Source organism: Chiloscyllium punctatum, chromosome 3 (genome assembly GCF_047496795.1).
Source record: "Chiloscyllium punctatum isolate Juve2018m chromosome 3, sChiPun1.3, whole genome shotgun sequence".
Taxonomy (NCBI): Eukaryota; Metazoa; Chordata; class Chondrichthyes; order Orectolobiformes; family Hemiscylliidae; genus Chiloscyllium; species Chiloscyllium punctatum.
This window is the reverse complement of record NC_092741.1, coordinates 6518025-6541847: the sequence shown is the minus strand read 5'-3', so window position 1 is coordinate 6541847 and position 23823 is coordinate 6518025.

Sequence of the window (23823 nt, the reverse complement as noted above, 5' to 3'; positions counted from 1 at the left end):
CACCCTCTGTATTCAGTCTCTCTCTCTCACTGACAAACCCTCTGGATTCAGTCTCTCTCTCACTGACTACACCCTCTGTATTCAGTCTCTCTCTCTCACTGACTACACCCTCTGGATTCAGTCTCTGTCTCTCACAGACTACACACTCTGGATTCAGTCTCTGTCTCTCACTGACTACACCCTCTGGATTCAGTCTCTGTCTCTCACTGACTACACCCTCTGTATTCAGTCTCTGTCTCTCACTGACTACACCCTCTGTATTCAGTCTCTGTCTCTCACTGACTACACCCTCTGTATTCAGTCTCTCTCTCACTGACTACACCCTCTGTATTCAGTCTCTCTCTCTCACTGACTACACCCTCTGGATTCAGTCTCTCTCTCTCACTGACTACACCCTCTGTATTCAGTCTCTGTCTCTCACTGACTACACCCTCTGTATTCAGTCTCTCTCTCTCACTGACTACACCCTCTGTATTCAGTCTCTCTCTCTCACTGACTACACCCTCTGTATTCAGTCTCTGTCTCTCTCACTGACTACACCCTCTGTATTCAGTCTCTCTCTCTCACTGACTACACCCTCTGTATTCAGTCTCTGTCTCTCTTACTGACTACACCCTCTGGATTCAGTCTCAGTCTCTCACTGACTACACCCTCTGGATTCAGTCTCTCTCTCACTGACTACACCCTCTGGATTCAGTCTCTCTCTCTCACTGACTACACCCTCTGGATTCAGTCTCTGTCTCTCTCACTGACTACACCCTCTGGATTCAGTCTCTCTCTCTCACTGACTACACCCTCTGGATTCAGTCTCTGTCTCTCACTGACTACACCCTCTGGATTCAGTCTCTGTCTCTCACTGACTACACCCTATGGATTCAGTCTCTGTGTCTATCACTGACTACACCCTCTGTATTCAGTCTCTGTCTCTCTCACTGACTACAGCCTCTGTATTCAGTCTCTCTCTCTCAGTGACTACCCCCTCTGGATTCAGTCTCTGTCTCTCACTGACTACACCCTCTGGATTCAGTCTCTGTCTCTCTCACTGACTACACCCTCTGGATTCAGTCTCTGTCTCTCACTGACTACACCCTCTGGATTCAGTCTCTGTCTATCACTGACTACATCCTCTGTATTCAGTCTCTGTCTCTCACTGACTACACCCTCTGTATTCAGTCTCTCTCTCTCTCACTGACTACACCCTCTGGATTCAGTCTCTCTCTCACTGACTACACCCTCTGGATTCAGTCTCTGTCTCTCTCACTGACTACACCCTCTGTATTCAGTCTCTGTCTCTCACTGACTACACCCTCTGTATTCAGTCTCTGTCTCTCACTGACTACACCCTCTGTATTCAGTCTCTGTCTCTCACTGACTACACCCTCTGTATTCAGTCTCTCTCTCTCACTGACTACACCCTCTGGATTCAGTCTCTGTCTCTCTCACTGACTACACCCTCTGTATTCTGTCTCTCTCCCTCTCTCACTGACTACACCCTCTGTATTCAGTCTCTCTCTCTCTCTCTCTCTCACTGACTACACCCTCTGGATTCAGTCTCTGTCTCTCTCACTGACTACACCCTCTGGATTCAGTCGCTCTCTCTCACTGACTACACCCTCTGGATTCAGTCTCTGTCTCTCACTGACTACACCCTCTGGATTCAGTCTCTGTCTCTCACTGACTACACCCTCTGGATTCAGTCTCTGTCTCTCTCACTGACTACACCCTCTGTATTCAGTCTCTGTCTCTCACTGACTACACCCTCTGTATTCAGTCTCTGTCTCTCACTGACTACACCCTCTGTATTCAGTCTCTGTCTCTCACTGACTACACCCTCTGTATTCAGTCTCTGTCTCTCACTGACTACACCCTCTGTATTCAGTCTCTGTCTCTCACTGACTACACCCTCTGTATTCAGTCTCTGTCTCTCACTGACTACACCCTCTGTATTCAGTCTCTGTCTCTCTCACTGACTACACCCTCTGTATTCAGTCTCTCTCTCACTGACTACACCCTCTGTATTCAGTCTCTGTCTCTCTCACTGACTACACCCTCTGTATTCAGTCTCTCTCTCTCACTGACTACACCCTCTGGATTCAGTCTCTGTCTCTCACAGACTACACCCTCTGGATTCAGTCTCTGTCTCTCACTGACTACACCCTCTGGATTCAGTCTCTGTCTCTCACTGACTACACCCTCTGTATTCAGTCTCTGTCTCTCACTGACTACACCCTCTGTATTCAGTCTCTGTCTCTCACTGACTACACCCTCTGGATTCAGTCTCTCTCTCACTGACTACACCCTCTGCATTCAGTCTCTGTCTCTCTCACTGACTACACCCTCTGTATTCAGTCTCTCTCTCTCACTGACTACACCCTCTGGATTCAGTCTCTCTCTCTCACTGACTACACCCTCTGTATTCAGTCTCTGTCTCTCACTGACTACACCCTCTGTATTCAGTCTCTCTCTCTCACTGACTACACCCTCTGTATTCAGTCTCTCTCTCTCACTGACTACACCCTCTGTATTCAGTCTCTCTCTCTCACTGACTACACCCTCTGGATTCAGTCTCTGTCTCTCTCACTGACTACACCCTCTGGATTCAGTCTCAGTCTCTCACTGACTACACCCTCTGGATTCAGTCTCAGTCTCTCACTGACTACACCCTCTGTATTCAGTCTCAGTCTCTCACTGACTACACCCTCTGGATTCAGTCTCTGTCTCTCTCACTGACTACACCCTCTGGATTCAGTCTCTGTCTCTCACTGACTACACCCTCTGTATTCAGTCTCTGTCTCTCACTGACTACACCCTCTGGATTCACTCTCTCTCTCACTGACTACACCCTCTGGATTCAGTCTCAGTCTCTCACTGACTACACCCTCTGGATTCAGTCTCTGTCTCTCACTGACTACACCCTCTGGATTCAGTCTCTGTCTCTCACTGACTAAACCCTCTGGATTCAGTCTCTCTCTCTCACTGACTACACCCTCTGTATTCAGTCTCTCTCTCTCACTGACTACACCCTCTGTATTCAGTCTCTCTCTCTCACTGACTACACCCTCTGTATTCAGTCTCTCTCTCTCACTGACTACACCCTCTGTATTCAGTCTCTGTCTCTCACTGACTACACCCTCTGGATTCAGTCTCTCTCTCTCTCACTGACTACACCCTCTGTATTCAGTCTCTCTCTCTCACTGACTACACCCTCTGTATTCAGTCTCTGTCTCTCTCACTGACTACACCCTCTGGATTCAGTCTCAGTCTCTCACTGACTACACCCACTGGATTCAGTCTCTGTCTCTCTCACTCACTACACCCTCTGGATTCAGTCTCTCTCTCTCACTGACTACACCCTCTGGATTCAGTCTCTGTCTCTCACTGACTACACCCTCTGGATTCAGTCTCTGTCTTTCTCACTGACTACACCCTCTGTATTCAGTCTCTGTCTCTCACTGACTACACCCTCTGTATTCAGTCTTTGTCTCTCTCACTGACTACACCCTCTGTATTCAGTCTCTCTCTCTCTCACTGACTACACCCTCTGTATTCAGTCTCTCTCTCTCACTGACTACACCCTCTGGATTCAGTCTCTGTCTCTCACTGACTACACCCTCTGGATTCAGTCTCTGTCTCTCTCACTGACTACACCCTCTGGATTCAGTCTCTGTGTCTCTCACTGACTACACCCTCTGGATACAGTCTCTGTCTCTCACTGAGTAGACCCGCTGGATTCAGTCTCTGTCTCTCTCACTGACTACACCCTCTGTATTCAGGCTCTGTCTTTCACTGACTACACCCTCTGTATTCAGTCTCTGTCTCTCTCACTGACGACACCCTCTGGATTCAGTCTCTGTCTCTCACTGACTACACCATCTGGATTCAGTCTCTGTCTTTCTCACTGACTACACCCTCTGTATTAAGTCTCTGTCTCTCACTGACTACACCCTCTGTATTCAGTCTTTGTCTCTCTCACTGACTACACCCTCTGTATTCAGTCTCTGTCCCTCTCACTGACTACACCCTCTCTATTCAGTCTCTGTCTATCACTGACTACACCCTCTGTATTCAGTCTCTGTCTCTCTCACTGACTACAGCCTCTGTATTCAGTCTCTCTCTCTCAGTGACTACCCCCTCTGGATTCAGTCTCTGTCTCTCACTGACTACACCCTCTGGATTCAGTCTCTGTCTCTCTTACTGACTACACCCTCTGGATTCAGTCTCTGTCTCTCACTGACTACACCCTCTGTATTCAGTCTCTCTCTCTCACTGACTACACCCTCTGGATTCAGTCTCTCTCTCTCACTGACTACACCCTCTGGATTCAGTCTCTGTCTCTCACAGACTACACCCTCTGGATTCAGTCTCTGTCTCTCACTGACTACACCCTCTGGATTCAGTCTCTGTCTCTCACTGACTACACCCTCTGTATTCAGTCTCTGTCTCTCACTGACTACACCCTCTGTATTCAGTCTCTGTCTCTCACTGACTACACCCTCTGGATTCAGTCTCTCTCTCACTGACTACACCCTCTGCATTCAGTCTCTGTCTCTCTCACTGACTACACCCTCTGTATTCAGTCTCTCTCTCTCACTGACTACACCCTCTGGATTCAGTCTCTCTCTCTCACTGACTACATCCTCTGTATTCAGTCTCTGTCTCTCACTGACTACACCCTCTGTATTCAGTCTCTGTCTCTCACTGACTACACCCTCTGTATTCAGTCTCTCTCTCTCACTGACTACACCCTCTGTATTCAGTCTCTCTCTCTCACTGACTACACCCTCTGTATTCAGTCTCTCTCTCTCACTGACTACACCCTCTGTATTCAGTCTCTCTCTCTCACTGACTACACCCTCTGGATTCAGTCTCTCTCTCTCTCACTGACTACACCCTCTGTATTCAGTCTCTCTCTCTCACTGACTACACCCTCTGTATTCAGTCTCTGTCTCTCTCACTGACTACACCCTCTGGATTCAGTCTCAGTCTCTCACTGACTACACCCTCTGGATTCAGTCTCAGTCTCTCACTGACTACACCCTCTGTATTCAGTCTCAGTCTCTCACTGACTACACCCTCTGGATTCAGTCTCTGTCTCTCTCACTGACTACACCCTCTGGATTCAGTCTCTGTCTCTCACTGACTACACCCTCTGTATTCAGTCTCTGTCTCTCACTGACTACACCCTCTGGATTCAGTCTCTCTCTCACTGACTACACCCTCTGGATTCAGTCTCAGTCTCTCACTGACTACACCCTCTGGATTCAGTCTCTGTCTCTCACTGACTACACCCTCTGGATTCAGTCTCTGTCTCTCACTGACTAAACCCTCTGGATTCAGTCTCTCTCTCTCACTGACTACACCCTCTGTATTCAGTCTCTCTCTCTCACTGACTACACCCCCTGTATTCAGTCTCTCTCTCTCACTGACTACACCCTCTGTATTCAGTCTCTCTCTCTCACTGACTACACCCTCTGGATTCAGTCTCTCTCTCTCACTGACTACACCCTCTGTATTCAGTCTCTCTCTCTCTCTCTCTCTCTCACTGACTACACCCTCTGTATTCAGTCTCTGTCTCTCACTGACTACACCCTCTGGATTCAGTCTCTCTCTCTCTCACTGACTACACCCTCTGTATTCAGTCTCCCTCTCTCACTGACTACACCCTCTGTATTCAGTCTCTGTCTCTCTCACTGACTACACCCTCTGGATTCAGTCTCAGTCTCTCACTGACTACACCCACTGGATTCAGTCTCTGTCTCTCTCACTCACTACACCCTCTGGATTCAGTCTCTCTCTCTCACTGACTACACCCTCTGGATTCAGTCTCTGTCTCTCACTGACTACACCCTCTGGATTCAGTCTCTGTCTTTCTCACTGACTACACCCTCTGTATTCAGTCTCTGTCTCTCACTGACTACACCCTCTGTATTCAGTCTTTGTCTCTCTCACTGACTACACCCTCTGTATTCAGTCTCTCTCTCTCTCACTGACTACACCCTCTGTATTCAGTCTCTCTCTCTCACTGACTACACCCTCTGGATTCAGTCTCTGTCTCTCACTGACTACACCCTCTGGATTCAGTCTCTGTCTCTCTCACTGACTACACCCTCTGGATTCAGTCTCTGTCTCTCACTGACTACACCCTCTGGATTCAGTCTCTGTGTCTCTCACTGACTACACCCTCTGTATTCAGTCTCTCTCTCACTGACTACACCCTCTGGATTCAGTCTCTGTCTCTCACTGACTACACCCTCTGGATTCAGTCTCTGTCTCTCACTGACTACACCCTCTGGATTCAGTCTCTGTCTCTCACTGACTACACCCTCTGTATTCAGTCTCTGTCTCTCTCACTGACTACACCCTCTGGATTCAGTCTCTGTCTCTCACTGACTACACCCTCTGGATTCAGTCTCTGTGTCTCTCACTGACTACACCCTCTGGATTCAGTCTCTGTCTATCACTGACTACACCCTCTGTATTCAGTCTCTGTCTCTCACTGACTACACCCTCTGTATTCAGTCTCTGTCTATCACTGACTACACCCTCTGTATTCAGTCTCTGTCTCTCTCACTGACTACAGCCTCTGTATTCAGTCTCTCTCTCTCAGTGACTACCCCCTCTGGATTCAGTCTCTGTCTCTCACTGACTACACCCTCTGGATTCAGTCTCTGTCTCTCTCACTGACTACACCCTCTGTATTCAGTCTCTGTCTCTCTCACTGACTACAGCCTCTGTATTCAGTCTCTCTCTCTCAGTGACTACCCCCTCTGGATTCAGTCTCTGTCTCTCACTGACTACACCCTCTGGATTCAGTCTCTGTCTCTCTTACTGACTACACCCTCTGGATTCAGTCTCTGTCTCTCACTGACTACACCCTCTGTATTCAGTCTCTCTCTCTCACTGACTACACCCTCTGGATTCAGTCTCTGTCTCTCTCACTGACTACACCCTCTGTATTCTGTCTCTCTCCCTCTCTCACTGACTACACCCTCTGTATTCAGTCTCTCTCTCTCTCTCTCTCTCACTGACTACACCCTCTGGATTCAGTCTCTGTCTCTCTCACTGACTACACCCTCTGGATTCAGTCGCTCTCTCTCACTGACTACACCCTCTGGATTCAGTCTCTGTCTCTCACTGACTACACCCTCTGGATTCAGTCTCTGTCTCTCACTGACTACACCCTCTGGATTCAGTCTCTGTCTCTCTCACTGACTACACCCTCTGTATTCAGTCTCTGTCTCTCACTGACTACACCCTCTGTATTCAGTCTCTGTCTCTCACTGACTACACCCTCTGTATTCAGTCTCTCTCACTGACTACACCCTCTGTATTCAGTCTCTGTCTCTCACTGACTACACCCTCTGTATTCAGTCTCTGTCTCTCACTGACTACACCCTCTGTATTCAGTCTCTGTCTCTCACTGACTACACCCTCTGTATTCAGTCTCTGTCTCTCACTGACTACACCCTCTGGATTCAGTCTCTGTCTATCACTGACTACATCCTCTGTATTCAGTCTCTGTCTCTCACTGACTACACCCTCTGTATTCAGTCTCTGTCTCTCACTGACTACACCCTCTGTATTCAATCTCTCTCTCTCACTGACTACACCCTCTGGATTCAGTCTCTGTCTCTCTCACTGACTACACCCTCTGTATTCTGTCTCTCTCCCTCTCTCACTGACTACACCCTCTGTATTCAGTCTCTCTCTCTCTCTCTCTCTCTCTCACTGACTACACCCTCTGGATTCAGTCTCTGTCTCTCTCACTGACTACACCCTCTGGATTCAGTCGCTCTCTCTCACTGACTACACCCTCTGGATTCAGTCTCTGTCTCTCACTGACTACACCCTCTGGATTCAGTCTCTGTCTCTCTCACTGACTACACCCTCTGTATTCAGTCTCTGTCTCTCACTGACTACACCCTCTGTATTCAGTCTCTGTCTCTCACTGACTACACCCTCTGTATTCAGTCTCTGTCTCTCACTGACTACACCCTCTGTATTCAGTCTCTGTCTCTCACTGACTACACCCTCTGTATTCAGTCTCTGTCTCTCACTGACTACACCCTCTGTATTCAGTCTCTGTCTCTCACTGACTACACCCTCTGTATTCAGTCTCTGTCTCTCTCACTGACTACACCCTCTGTATTCAGTCTCTCTCTCACTGACTACACCCTCTGTATTCAGTCTCTCTCTCTCACTGACAAACCCTCTGGATTCAGTCTCTCTCTCTCACTGACTACACCCTCTGGATTCAGTCTCTGTCTCTCACAGACTACACCCTCTGTATTCAGTCTCTGTCTCTCACTGACTACACCCTCTGGATTCAGTCTCTGTCTCTCACTGACTACACCCTCTGTATTCAGTCTCTGTCTCTCACTGACTACACCCTCTGGATTCAGTCTCTGTCTCTCACTGACTACACCCTCTGTATTCAGTCTCTGTCTCTCACTGACTACACCCTCTGTATTCAGTCTCTGTCTCTCACTGACTACACCCTCTGGATTCAGTCTCTCTCTCACTGACTACACCCTCTGCATTCAGTCTCTGTCTCTCTCACTGACTACACCCTCTGTATTCAGTCTCTCTCTCTCACTAACTACACCCTCTGTATTCAGTCTCTCTCTCTCACTGACTACACCCTCTGGATTCAGTCTCTGTCTCTCACTGACTACACCCTCTGTATTCATTCTCTCTCTCTCACTGACTACACCCTCTGTATTCAGTCTCTCTCTCTCACTGACTACACCCTCTGTATTCAGTCTCTCTCTCTCACAGACTACACCCTCTGTATTCAGTCTCTCTCTCTCACTGACCACACCCTCTGGATTCAGTCTCTCTCTCTCACTGACCACACCCTCTGGATTCAGTCTCTCTCTCTCTCACTGACTACACCCTCTGTATTCAGTCTCTCTCTCTCACTGACTACACCCTCTGTATTCAGTCTCTGTCTCTCTCACTGACTACACCCTCTGTATTCAGTCTCTGTCTCTCTCACTGACTACACCCTCTGGATTCAGTCTCAGTCTCTCACTGACTACACCCTCTGGATTCATTCTCAGTCTCTCACTGACTACACCCTCTGTATTCAGTCTCAGTCTCTCACTGACTACACCCTCTGGATTCAGTCTCTGTCTCTCTCACTGACTACACCCTCTGGATTCAGTCTCTGTCTCTCACTGACTACACCCTCTGTATTCAGTCTCAGTCTCTCACTGACTACACCCTCTGGATTCAGTCTCTGTCTCTCTCACTGACTACACCCTCTGTATTCAGTCTCTCTCTCTCACTGACTACACCCTCTGGATTCAGTCTCTCTCTCTCACTGACTACACCCTCTGGATTCAGTCTCTCTCTCTCACTGACTACACCCTCTGTATTCAGTCTCTCTCTCTCACTGACTACACCCTCTGTATTCAGTCTCTGTCTCTCACTGACTACACCCTCTGGATTCAGTCTCTCTCTCTCTCACTGACTACACCCTCTGTATTCAGTCTCTCTCTCTCACTGACTACACCCTCTGGATTCAGTCTCTGTCTCTCTCACTGACTACACCCTCTGGATTCAGTCTCAGTCTCTCACTGACTACACCCTGTGGATTCAGTCTCTGTCTTTCTCACTGACTACACCCTCTGTATTCAGTCTTTGTCTCTCTCACTGACTACACCCTCTGTATTCAGTCTCTCTCTCTCTCACTGACTACACCCTCTGTATTCAGTCTCTCTCTCTCACTGACTACACCCTCTGTATTCAGTCTCTGTCTCTCACTGACTACACCCTCTGTATTCAGTCTTTGTCTCTCTCACTGACTACACCCTCTGTATTCAGTCTCTCTCTCTCTCACTGACTACACCCTCTGTATTCAGTCTCTCTCTCTCACTGACTACACCCTCTGTATTCAGTCTCTGTCTCTCACTGACTACACCCTCTGTATTCAGTCTTTGTCTCTCTCACTGACTACACCCTCTGTATTCAGTCTCTCTCTCTCTCACTGACTACACCCTCTGGATACAGTCTCTGTCTCTCACTGAGTACACCCTCTGGATTCAGTCTCTGTCTCTCTCACTGACTACACCCTCTGTATTCAGGCTCTGTCTTTCACTGACTACACCCTCTGTATTCAGTCTCTGTCTCTCTCACTGACGACACCCTCTGGATTCAGTCTCTGTCTCTCTCACTGACGACACCCTCTGGATTCAGTCTCTCTCTCTCACTGACTACACCCTCTGTATTCAGTCTCTGTCTCTCTCACTGACGACACCCTCTGGATTCAGTCTCTGTCTCTCACTGACTACACCATCTGGATTCAGTCTCTGTCTCTCTCACTGACTATACCCTCTGGATTCAGTCTCTGTCTCTCACTGACTACACCCTCTGGATTCAGTCTCTGTCTCTCTCCCTGACTACACCCTCTGGATTCAGTCTCTGTCTCTCACTGACTACACCCTCTGGATTCAGTCTCTGTCTCTCTCACTGACTACACCCTCTGGATTCAGTCTCTCTCTCTCTCACTGACTACACCCTCTGTATTCAGTCTCTCTCTCTCTCTCACTGACTACATCCTCTGTATTCAGTCTCTCTCTCTCACTGACTACATCCTCTGTATTCAGTCTCTGTGTCTCTCACTGACTACACCCTCTGGATTCAGTCTCTGTCTTTGTCACTGACTACACCCTCTGTATTAAGTCTCTGTCTCTCACTGACTACACCCTCTGTATTCAGTCTTTGTCTCTCTCACTGACTACACCCTCTGTATTCAGTCTCTGTCTCTCTCACTGACTACCCCCTCTGGATTCAGTCTCTGTCTCTCACTGACTACACCCTCTGGATTCAGTCTCTGTCTCTCTCACTGACTACACCCTCTGGATTCAGTCTCTGTCTCTCACTGACTACACCCTCTGTATTCAGTCTCTCTCTCTCACTGACTACACCCTCTGGATTCAGTCTCTGTCTGTCTCACTGACTACACCCTCTGTATTCTGTCTCTCTCCCTCTCTCACTGACTACACCCTCTGTATTCAGTCTCTCTCTCTCTCTCACTGACTACACCCTCTGGATTCAGTCCCTGTCTCTCTCACTGACTACACCCTCTGGATTCAGTCGCTCTCTCTCACTGACTACACCCACTGTATTCAGACTCTGTCTCTCACTGACTACACCCTCTGGATTCAGTCTCTGTCTCTCTCACTGACTACACCCTCTGTATTCAGTCTCTGTCTCTCACTGACTACACCCTCTGTATTCAGTCTCTGTCTCTCACTGACTACACCCTCTGTATTCAGTCTCTGTCTCTCACTGACTACACCCTCTGTATTCAGTCTCTGTCTCTCACTGACTACACCCTCTGGATTCAGTCTCTGTCTCTCTCTGACTACACCCTCTGTATTCAGTCTCTCTCTCACTGACTACACCCTCTGGATTCAGTCTCTGTCTATCACTGACTACATCCTCTGTATTCAGTCTCTGTCTCTCACTGACTACACCCTCTGTATTCAGTCTCTGTCTCTCTCTCTCTCTCACTGACTACACCCTCTGTATTCAGTCTCTGTCTCTCTCTCACTGACTACACCCTCTGGATTCAGTCTCTCTCTCACTGACTACACCCTCTGGATTCAGTCTCTGTCTATCACTGACTACATCCTCTGTATTCAGTCTCTGTCTCTCACTGACTACACCCTCTGTATTCAGTCTCTGTCTCTCACTGACTACACCCTCTGTATTCAGTCTCTCTCTCTCTCACTGACTACACCCTCTGGATTCAGTCTCTGTCTCTCTCACTGACTACACCCTCTGTATTCTGTCTCTCTCCCTCTCTCACTGACTACACCCTCTGTATTCAGTCTCTCTCTCTCTCTCTCTCTCACTGACTACACCCTCTGGATTCAGTCTCTGTCTCTCTCACTGACTACACCCTCTGGATTCAGTCGCTCTCTCTCACTGACTACACCCTCTGGATTCAGTCTCTGTCTCTCACTGACTACACCCTCTGGATTCAGTCTCTGTCTCTCACTGACTACACCCTCTGGATTCAGTCTCTGTCTCTCTCACTGACTACACCCTCTGTATTCAGTCTCTGTCTCTCACTGACTACACCCTCTGTATTCAGTCTCTGTCTCTCACTGACTACACCCTCTGTATTCAGTCTCTGTCTCTCACTGACTACACCCTCTGTATTCAGTCTCTGTCTCTCACTGACTACACCCTCTGTATTCAGTCTCTGTCTCTCACTGACTACACCCTCTGTATTCAGTCTCTGTCTCTCACTGACTACACCCTCTGTATTCAGTCTCTGTCTCTCTCACTGACTACACCCTCTGTATTCAGTCTCTCTCTCACTGACTACACCCTCTGTATTCAGTCTCTCTCTCTCACTGACAAACCCTTTGGATTCAGTCTCTCTCTCTCACTGACTACACCCTCTGGATTCAGTCTCTGTCTCTCACAGACTACACCCTCTGGATTCAGTCTCTGTCTCTCACTGACTACACCCTCTGGATTCAGTCTCTGTCTCTCACTGACTACACCCTCTGTATTCAGTCTCTGTCTCTCACTGACTACACCGTCTGTATTCAGTCTCTGTCTCTCACTGACTACACCCTCTGGATTCTGTCTCTCTCTCACTGACTACACCCTCTGCATTCAGTCTCTGTCTCTCTCACTGACTACACCCTCTGTATTCAGTCTCTCTCTCTCACTGACTACACCCTCTGGATTCAGTCTCTCTCTCTCACTGACTACACCCTCTGTATTCAGTCTCTGTCTCTCACTGACTACACCCTCTGTACTCAGTCTCTGTCTCTCACTGACTACACCATCTGTATTCAGTCTCTCTCTCTCACTGACTACACCCTCTGTATTCAGTCTCTGTCTCTCTCACTGACTACACCCTCTGGATTCAGTCTCTGTCTCTCACTGACTACACCCTCTGTATTCAGTCTCTGTCTCTCACTGACTACACCCTCTGGATTCAGTCTCTCTCTCACTGACTACACCCTCTGGATTCAGTCTCAGTCTCTCACTGACTACACCCTCTGGATTCAGTCTCTGTCTCTCACTGACTACACCCTCTGGATTCAGTCTCTGTCTCTCACTGACTAAACCCTCTGGATTCAGTCTCTCTCTCTCACTGACTACACCCTCTGTATTCAGTCTCTCTCTCTCACTGACTACACCCTCTGTATTCAGTCTCTCTCTCTCACTGACTACACCCTCTGTATTCAGTCTCTCTCTCTCACTGACTACACCCTCTGTATTCAGTCTCTGTCTCTCACTGACTACACCCTCTGGATTCAGTCTCTCTCTCTCTCACTGACTACACCCTCTGTATTCAGTCTCTCTCTCTCACTGACTACACCCTCTGTATTCAGTCTCTGTCTCTCTCACTGACTACACCCTCTGGATTCAGTCTCAGTCTCTCACTGACTACACCCACTGGATTCAGTCTCTGTCTCTCTCACTCACTACACCCTCTGGATTCAGTCTCTCTCTCTCACTGACTACACCCTCTGGATTCAGTCTCTGTCTCTCACTGACTACACCCTCTGGATTCAGTCTCTGTCTTTCTCACTGACTACACCCTCTGTATTCAGTCTCTGTCTCTCACTGACTACACCCTCTGTATTCAGTCTTTGTCTCTCTCACTGACTACACCCTCTGTATTCAGTCTCTCTCTCTCACTGACTACACCCTCTGGATTCAGTCTCTCTCTCTCTCACTGACTACACCCTCTGTATTCAGTCTCTCTCTCTCACTGACTACACCCTCTGGATTCAGTCTCTGTCTCTCACTGACTACACCCTCTGGATTCAGTCTCTGTCTCTCTCACTGACTACACCCTCTGGATTCAGTCTCTGTCTCTCACTGACTACACCCTCTGGATTCAGTCTCTGTGTCTCTCACTGACTACACCCTCTGGATACAGTCTCTGTCTCTCACTGAGTAGACCCGCTGGATTCAGTCTCTGTCTCTCTCACTGACTACACCCTCTGTATTCAGGCTCTGTCTTTCACTGACTACACCCTCTGTATTCAGTCTCTGTCTCTCTCACTGACGACACCCTCTGGATTCAGTCTCTGTCTCTCACTGACTACACCATCTGGATTCAGTCTCTGTCTTTCTCACTGACTACACCCTCTGTATTAAGTCTCTGTCTCTCACTGACTACACCCTCTGTATTCAGTCTTTGTCTCTCTCACTGACTACACCCTCTGTATTCAGTCTCTGTCCCTCTCACTGACTACACCCTCTCTATTCAGTCTCTGTCTATCACTGACTACACCCTCTGTATTCAGTCTCTGTCTCTCTCACTGACTACAGCCTCTGTATTCAGTCTCTCTCTCTCACTGACTACACCCTCTGGATTCAGTCTCTGTCTCTCACTGACTACACCCTCTGTATTCAGTCTCTGTCTCTCTCACTGACTACACCCTCTGGATTCAGTCTCTGTCTCTCACTGACTACACCCTCTGTATTCAGTCTCTGTCTCTCACTGACTACACCCTCTGTATTCAGTCTCTGTCTCTCACTGACTACACCCTCTGTATTCAGTCTCTGTCTCTCACTGACTACACCCTCTGTATTCAGTCTCTGTCTCTCACTGACTACACCCTCTGTATTCAGTCTCTGTCTCTCACTGACTACACCCTCTGTATTCAGTCTCTCTCTCTCACTGACTACATCCTCTGGATTCAGTCTCTCTCTCTCTCACTGACTACACCCTCTGGATTCAGTCTCTGTCTCTCTCACTGACTACACCCTCTGTATTCAGTCTCTGTCTCTCTCACTGACTACACCCTCTGGATTCAGTCTCTGTCTCTCACTGACTACACCCTCTGTATTCAGTCTCTGTCTCTCACTGACTACACCCTCTGGATTCAGTCTCTGTCTCTCTCACTGACTACACCCTCTGTATTCAGTCTCTCTCTCTCACTGACTACACCCTCTGGATTCAGTCTCTGTCTCTCTCACTGACTACACCCTCTGTATTCAGTCTCTCTCTCTCACTGACTACACCCTCTGTATTCAGTCTCTGTCTCTCTCACTGACTACACCCTCTGTATTCAGTCTCTCTCTCTCACTGACTACACCCTCTGGATTCAGTCTCTCTCTCTCTCACTGACTACACCCTCTGGATTCAGTCTCTGTCTCTCACTGACTACACCCTCTGGATTCAGTCTCTCTCTCTCACTGACTACACCCTCTGTATTCAGTCTCTCTCTGTCTCTCTCTCTCACTGACTACACCCTCTGGATTCAGTCTCTCTCTCTCACTGACTACACCCTCTGGATTCAGTCTCTGTCTCTCACTGACTACACCCTCTGGATTCAGTCTCTCTCTCTCACTGACTACACCCTCTGTATTCAGTCTCTGTCTCTCACTGACTACACCCTCTGGATTCAGTCTCTGTCTCTCTCACTGACTACACCCTCTGTATTCAGTCTCTGTCTCTCACTGACTACACCCTCTGTATTCAGTCTGTGTCTCTCACTGACTACACCCTCTGTATTCAGTCTCTGTCTCTCTCACTGACTACACCCTCTGGATTCAGTCTGTGTCTCTCACTGACTACACCCTCTGTATTCAGTCTCTGTCTCTCTCACTGACTACACCCTCTGTATTCAGTCTCTGTCTCTCACTGACTACACCCTCTGTATTCAGTCTCTGTCTCTCACTGACTACACCCTCTGTATTCAGTCTCTCTCTCTCACTGACTACACCCTCTGGATTCAGTCTCTGTCTCTCTCACTGACTACACCCTCTGTATTCTGTCTCTCTCCCTCTCTCACTGACTACACCCTCTGTATTCAGTCTCTCTCTCTCTCTCTCTCTCTCTCACTGACTACACCCTCTGGATTCAGTCTCTGTCTCTCTCACTGACTACACCCTCTGGATTCAGTCGCTCTCTCTCACTGACTACACCCTCTGGATTCAGTCTCTGTCTCTCACTGACTACACCCTCTGGATTCAGTCTCTGTCTCTCTCACTGACTACACCCTCTGTATTCAGTCTCTGTCTCTCACTGACTACACCCTCTGTATTCAGTCTCTGTCTCTCACTGACTACACCCTCTGTATTCAGTCTCTGTCTCTCACTGACTACACCCTCTGTATTCAGTCTCTGTCTCTCACTGACTACACCCTCTGTATTCAGTCTCTGTCTCTCACTGACTACACCCTCTGTATTCAGTCTCTGTCTCTCACTGACTACACCCTCTGTATTCAGTCTCTGTCTCTCTCACTGACTACACCCTCTGTATTCAGTCTCTCTCTCACTGACTACACCCTCTGTATTCAGTCTCTCTCTCTCACTGACAAACCCTCTGGATTCAGTCTCTCTCTCTCACTGACTACACCCTCTGGATTCAGTCTCTGTCTCTCACAGACTACACCCTCTGGATTCAGTCTCTGTCTCTCACTGACTACACCCTCTGGATTCAGTCTCTGTCTCTCACTGACTACACCGTCTGTATTCAGTCTCTGTCTCTCACTGACTACACCCTCTGGATTCAGTCTCTCTCTCACTGACTACACCCTCTGCATTCAGTCTCTGTCTCTCTCACTGACTACACCCTCTGTATTCAGTCTCTCTCTCTCACTAACTACACCCTCTGGATTCAGTCTCTCTCTCTCACTGACTACACCCTCTGTATTCAGTCTCTGTCTCACACTGACTACACCCTCTGTATTCAGTCTCTCTCTCTCACTGACTACACCCTCTGGATTCAGTCTCTGTCTCTCACTGACTACACCCTCTGTATTCAGTCTCTCTCTCTCACTGACTACACCCTCTGTATTCAGTCTCTCTCTCTCACTGACTACACCCTCTGTATTCAGTCTCTCTCTCTCACTGACTACACCCTCTGTATTCAGTCTCTCTCTCTCACAGACTACACCCTCTGTATTCAGTCTCTCTCTCTCACTGACCACACCCTCTGGATTCAGTCTCTGTCTCTCACTGACTACACCCTCTGGATTCAGTCTCTGTGTCTCTCACTGACTACACCCTCTGGATACAGTCTCTGTCTCTCACTGAGTAGACCCGCTGGATTCAGTCTCTGTCTCTCTCACTGACTACACCCTCTGTATTCAGGCTCTGTCTTTCACTGACTACACCCTCTGTATTCAGTCTCTGTCTCTCTCACTGACGACACCCTCTGGATTCAGTCTCTGTCTCTCACTGACTACACCCTCTGGATTCAGTCTCTGTCTTTCTCACTGACTACACCCTCTGTATTAAGTCTCTGTCTCTCACTGACTACACCCTCTGTATTCAGTCTTTGTCTCTCTCACTGACTACACCCTCTGTATTCAGTCTCTGTCCCTCTCACTGACTACACCCTCTCTATTCAGTCTCTGTCTATCACTGACTACACCCTCTGTATTCAGTCTCTGTCTCTCTCACTGACTACAGCCTCTGTATTCAGTCTCTCTCTCTCACTGACTACACCCTCTGGATTCAGTCTCTGTCTCTCACTGACTACACCCTCTGGATTCAGTCTCTGTCTCTCTTACTGACTACACCCTCTGGATTCAGTCTCTGTCTCTCACTGACTACACCCTCTGTATTCAGTCTCTCTCTCTCACTGACTACACCCTCTGGATTCAGTCTCTGTCTCTCTCACTGACTACACCCTCTGTATTCTGTCTCTCTCCCTCTCTCACTGACTACACCCTCTGTATTCAGTCTCTCTCTCTCTCTCTCTCTCACTGACTACACCCTCTGGATTCAGTCTCTGTCTCTCTCACTGACTACACCCTCTGGATTCAGTCGCTCTCTCTCACTGACTACACCCTCTGGATTCAGTCTCTGTCTCTCACTGACTACACCCTCTGGATTCAGTCTCTGTCTCTCACTGACTACACCCTCTGGATTCAGTCTCTGTCTCTCTCACTGACTACACCCTCTGTATTCAGTCTCTGTCTCTCACTGACTACACCCTCTGTATTCAGTCTCTGTCTCTCACTGACTACACCCTCTGTATTCAGTCTCTGTCTCTCACTGACTACACCCTCTGTATTCAGTCTCTGTCTCTCACTGACTACACCCTCTGTATTCAGTCTCTGTCTCTCACTGACTACACCCTCTGGATTCAGTCTCTGTCTATCACTGACTACATCCTCTGTATTCAGTCTCTGTCTCTCACTGACTACACCCTCTGTATTCAGTCTCTGTCTCTCACTGACTACACCCTCTGTATTCAGTCTCTCTCTCTCACTGACTACACCCTCTGGATTCAGTCTCTGTCTCTCTCACTGACTACACCCTCTGTATTCTGTCTCTCTCCCTCTCTCACTGACTACACCCTCTGTATTCAGTCTCTCTCTCTCTCTCTCTCTCTCTCACTGACTACACCCTCTGGATTCAGTCTCTGTCTCTCTCACTGACTACACCCTCTGGATTCAGTCGCTCTCTCTCACTGACTACACCCTCTGGATTCAGTCTCTGTCTCTCACTGACTACACCCTCTGGATTCAGTCTCTGTCTCTCTCACTGACTACACCCTCTGTATTCAGTCTCTGTCTCTCACTGACTACACCCTCTGTATTCAGTCTCTGTCTCTCACTGACTACACCCTCTGTATTCAGTCTCTGTCTCTCACTGACTACACCCTCTGTATTCAGTCTCTCTCTCTCACTGACTACACCCTCTGTATTCAGTCTCTCTCTCTCACTGACTACACCCTCTGTATTCAGTCTCTGTCTCTCACTGACTACACCCTCTGTATTCAGTCTCTGTCTCTCTCACTGACTACACCCTCTGTATTCAGTCTCTCTCTCACTGACTACACCCTCTGTATTCAGTCTCTCTCTCTCACTGACAAACCCTCTGGATTCAGTCTCTCTCTCTCACTGACTACACCCTCTGGATTCAGTCTCTGTCTCTCACAGACTACACCCTCTGGATTCAGTCTCTGTCTCTCACTGACTACACCCTCTGGATTCAGTCTCTGTCTCTCACTGACTACACCGTCTGTATTCAGTCTCTGTCTCTCACTGACTACACCCTCTGGATTCAGTCTCTCTCTCACTGACTACACCCTCTGCATTCAGTCTCTGTCTCTCTCACTGACTACACCCTCTGTATTCAGTCTCTCTCTCTCACTAACTACACCCTCTGGATTCAGTCTCTCTCTCTCACTGACTACACCCTCTGTATTCAGTCTCTGTCTCTCACTGACTACACCCTCTGTATTCAGTCTCTCTCTCTCACTGACTACACCCTCTGGATTCAGTCTCTGTCTCTCACTGACTACACCCTCTGTATTCAGTCTCTCTCTCTCACTGACTACACCCTCTGTATTCAGTCTCTCTCTCTCACTGACTACACCCTCTGTATTCAGTCTCTCTCTCTCACTGACTACACCCACTGTATTCAGTCTCTCTCTCTCACAGACTACACCCTCTGGATTCAGTCTCAGTCTCTCACTGACTACACCCTCTGTATTCAGTCTCAGTCTCTCACTGACTACACCCTCTGGATTCAGTCTCAGTCTCTCACTGACTACACCCTCTGTATTCAGTCTCAGTCTCTCACTGACTACACCCTCTGGATTCAGTCTCTGTCTCTCTCACTGACTACACCCTCTGGATTCAGTCTCTCTCTCTCACTGACTACACCCTCTGGATTCAGTCTCTCTCTCTCACTGACTACACCCTCTGGATTCAGTCTCTCTCTCTCACTGACTACACCCTCTGTATTCAGTCTCTCTCTCTCACTGACTACACCCTCTGTATTCAGTCTCTGTCTCTCACTGACTACACCCTCTGGATTCAGTCTCTCTCTCTCACTGACTACACCCTCTGTATTCAGTCTCTCTCTCTCACTGACTACACCCTCTGGATTCAGTCTCTGTCTCTCTCACTGACTACACCCTCTGGATTCAGTCTCAGTCTCTCACTGACTACACCCTCTGGATTCAGTCTCTGTCTTTCTCACTGACTACACCCTCTGTATTCAGTCTTTGTCTCTCTCACTGACTACACCCTCTGTATTCAGTCTCTCTCTCTCTCACTGACTACACCCTCTGTATTCAGTCTCTCTCTCTCACTGACTACACCCTCTGTATTCAGTCTCTGTCTCTCACTGACTACACCCTCTGTATTCAGTCTTTGTCTCTCTCACTGACTACACCCTCTGTATTCAGTCTCTCTCTCTCTCACTGACTACACCCTCTGTATTCAGTCTCTCTCTCTCACTGACTACACCCTCTGTATTCAGTCTCTGTCTCTCACTGACTGTACCCTCTGTATTCAGTCTCTGTCTCTCACTGACTACACCCTCTGTATTCAGTCTTTGTCTCTCTCACTGACTACACCCTCTGTATTCAGTCTCTCTCTCTCTCACTGACTACACCCTCTGTATTCAGTCTCTGTCTCTCACTGACCACACCCTCTGTATTCAGTCTCTGTCTCTCTCACTGACTACACCCTCTGGATTCAGTCTCTGTCTCTCACTGACTACACCCTCTGGATTCAGTCTCTGTCTCTCTCACTGACTACACCCTCTGGATTCAGTCTCTGTGTCTCTCACTGACTACACCCTCTGGATACAGTCTCTGTCTCTCACTGAGTACACCCTCTGGATTCAGTCTCTGTCTCTCTCACTGACTACACCCTCTGTATTCAGGCTCTGTCTTTCACTGACTACACCCTCTGTATTCAGTCTCTGTCTCTCTCACTGACGACACCCTCTGGATTCAGTCTCTGTCTCTCACTGACTACACCCTCTGCATTCAGTCTCTGTCTCTCACTGACCACACCCTCTGTATTCAGTCTCTGTCTCTCTCACTGACTACACCCTCTGGATTCAGTCTCTGTCTCTCACTGACTACACCCTCTGGATTCAGTCTCTGTCTCTCTCACTGACTACACCCTCTGGATTCAGTCTCTGTGTCTCTCACTGACTACACCCTCTGGATACAGTCTCTGTCTCTCACTGAGTACACCCTCTGGATTCAGTCTCTGTCTCTCTCACTGACTACACCCTCTGTATTCAGGCTCTGTCTTTCACTGACTACACCCTCTGTATTCAGTCTCTGTCTCTCTCACTGACGACACCCTCTGGATTCAGTCTCTCTCTCTCACTGACTACACCCTCTGTATTCAGTCTCTCTCTCACTGACTACACCCTCTGGATTCAGTCTCTGTCTCTCTCCCTGACTACACCCTCTGGATTCAGTCTCTGTCTCTCACTGACTACACCCTCTGGATTCAGTCTCTGTCTCTCTCACTGACTACACCCTCTGGATTCAGTCTCTCTCTCTCTCACTGACTACACCCTCTGTATTCAGTCTCTCTCTCTCTCTCACTGACTACATCCTCTGTATTCAGTCTCTCTCTCTCACTGACTACATCCTCTGTATTCAGTCTCTGTGTCTCTCACTGACTACACCCTCTGGATTCAGTCTCTGTCTTTCTCACTGACTACACCCTCTGTATTAAGTCTCTGTCTCTCACTGACTACACCCTCTGTATTCAGTCTTTGTCTCTCTCACTGACTACACCCTCTGTATTCAGTCTCTGTCTCTCTCACTGACTACACCCTCTCTATTCAGTCTCTGTCTATCACTGACTACACCCTCTGTATTCAGTCTCTGTCTCTCTCACTGACTACAGCCTCTGTATTCAGTCTCTCTCTCTCAGTGACTACCCCCTCTGGATTCAGTCTCTGTCTCTCACTGACTACACCCTCTGGATTCAGTCTCTGTCTCTCTCACTGACTACACCCTCTGGATTCAGTCTCTGTCTCTCACTGACTACACCCTCTGTATTCAGTCTCTCTCTCTCACTGACTACACCCTCTGGATTCAGTCTCTGTCTGTCTCACTGACTACACCCTCTGTATTCTGTCTCTCTCCCTCTCTCACTGACTACACCCTCTGTATTCAGTCTCTCTCTCTCTCTCTCTCTCACTGACTACACCCTCTGGATTCAGTCTCTGTCTCTCTCACTGACTACACCCTCTGGATTCAGTCGCTCTCTCTCACTGACTACACCCTCTGGATTCAGTCTCTGTCTCTCACTGACTACACCCTCTGGATTCAGTCTCTGTCTCTCACTGACTACACCCTCTGGATTCAGTCTCTGTCTCTCTCACTGACTACACCCTCTGTATTCAGTCTCTGTCTCTCACTGACTACACCCTCTGTATTCAGTCTCTGTCTCTCACTGACTACACCCTCTGTATTCAGTCTCTGTCTCTCACTGACTACACCCTCTGTATTCAGTCTCTGTCTCTCACTGACTACACCCTCTGTATTCAGTCTCTGTCTCTCACTGACTACACCCTCTGTATTCAGTCTCTGTCTCTCACTGACTACACCCTCTGTATTCAGTCTCTGTCTCTCTCACTGACTACACCCTCTGTATTCAGTCTCTCTCTCACTGACTACACCCTCTGTATTCAGTCTCTCTCTCTCACTGACAAACCCTTTGGATTCAGTCTCTCTCTCTCACTGACTACACCCTCTGGATTCAGTCTCTGTCTCTCACAGACTACACCCTCTGGATTCAGTCTCTGTCTCTCACTGACTACACCCTCTGGATTCAGTCTCTGTCTCTCACTGACTACACCCTCTGTATTCAGTCTCTGTCTCTCACTGACTACACCGTCTGTATTCAGTCTCTGTCTCTCACTGACTACACCCTCTGGATTCTGTCTCTCTCTCACTGACTACACCCTCTGCATTCAGTCTCTGTCTCTCTCACTGACTACACCCTCTGTATTCAGTCTCTCTCTCTCACTGACTACACCCTCTGGATTCAGTCTCTCTCTCTCACTGACTACACCCTCTGTATTCAGTCTCTGTCTCTCACTGACTACACCCTCTGTACTCAGTCTCTGTCTCTCACTGACTACACCATCTGTATTCAGTCTCTCTCTCTCACTGACTACACCCTCTGTATTCAGTCTCTCTCTCTCACTGACTACACCCTCTGTATTCAGTCTCTCTCTCTCACTGACTACACCCTCTGTATTCAGTCTCTGTCTCTCTCACTGACTACACCCTCTGGATTCAGTCTCAGTCTCTCACTGACTACACCCTCTGGATTCAGTCTCAGTCTCTCACTGACTACACCCTCTGTATTCAGTCTCAGTCTCTCACTGACTACACCCTCTGGATTCAGTCTCTGTCTCTCTCACTGACTACACCCTCTGTATTCAGTCTCAGTCTCTCACTGACTACACCCTCTGTATTCAGTCTCTCTCTCTCACTGACTACACCCTCTGGATTCAGTCTCTCTCTCTCACTGACTACACCCTCTGGATTCAGTCTCTCTCTCTCACTGACTACACCCTCTGGATTCAGTCTCTCTCTCTCACTGACTACACCCTCTGTATTCAGTCTCTCTCTCTCACTGACTACACCCTCTGTATTCAGTCTCTCTCTCTCACTGACTACACCCTCTGTATTCAGTCTCTGTCTCTCACTGACTACACCCTCTGGATTCAGTCTCTCTCTCTCTCACTGACTACACCCTCTGTATTCAGTCTCTCTCTCTCACTGACTACACCCTCTGGATTCAGTCTCTGTCTCTCTCACTGACTACACCCTCTGGATTCAGTCTCAGTCTCTCACTGACTACACCCACTGGATTCAGTCTCTGTCTCTCTCACTCACTACACCCTCTGGATTCAGTCTCTCTCTCTTACTGACTACACCCTCTGTATTCAGTCTCTGTCTCTCACTGACTACACCCTCTGGATTCAGTCTCTCTCTCTCTCACTGACTACACCCTCTGGATTCAGTCTCTGTCTTTCTCACTGACTACACCCTCTGTATTCAGGCTCTGTCTTTCACTGACTACACCCTCTGTATTCAGT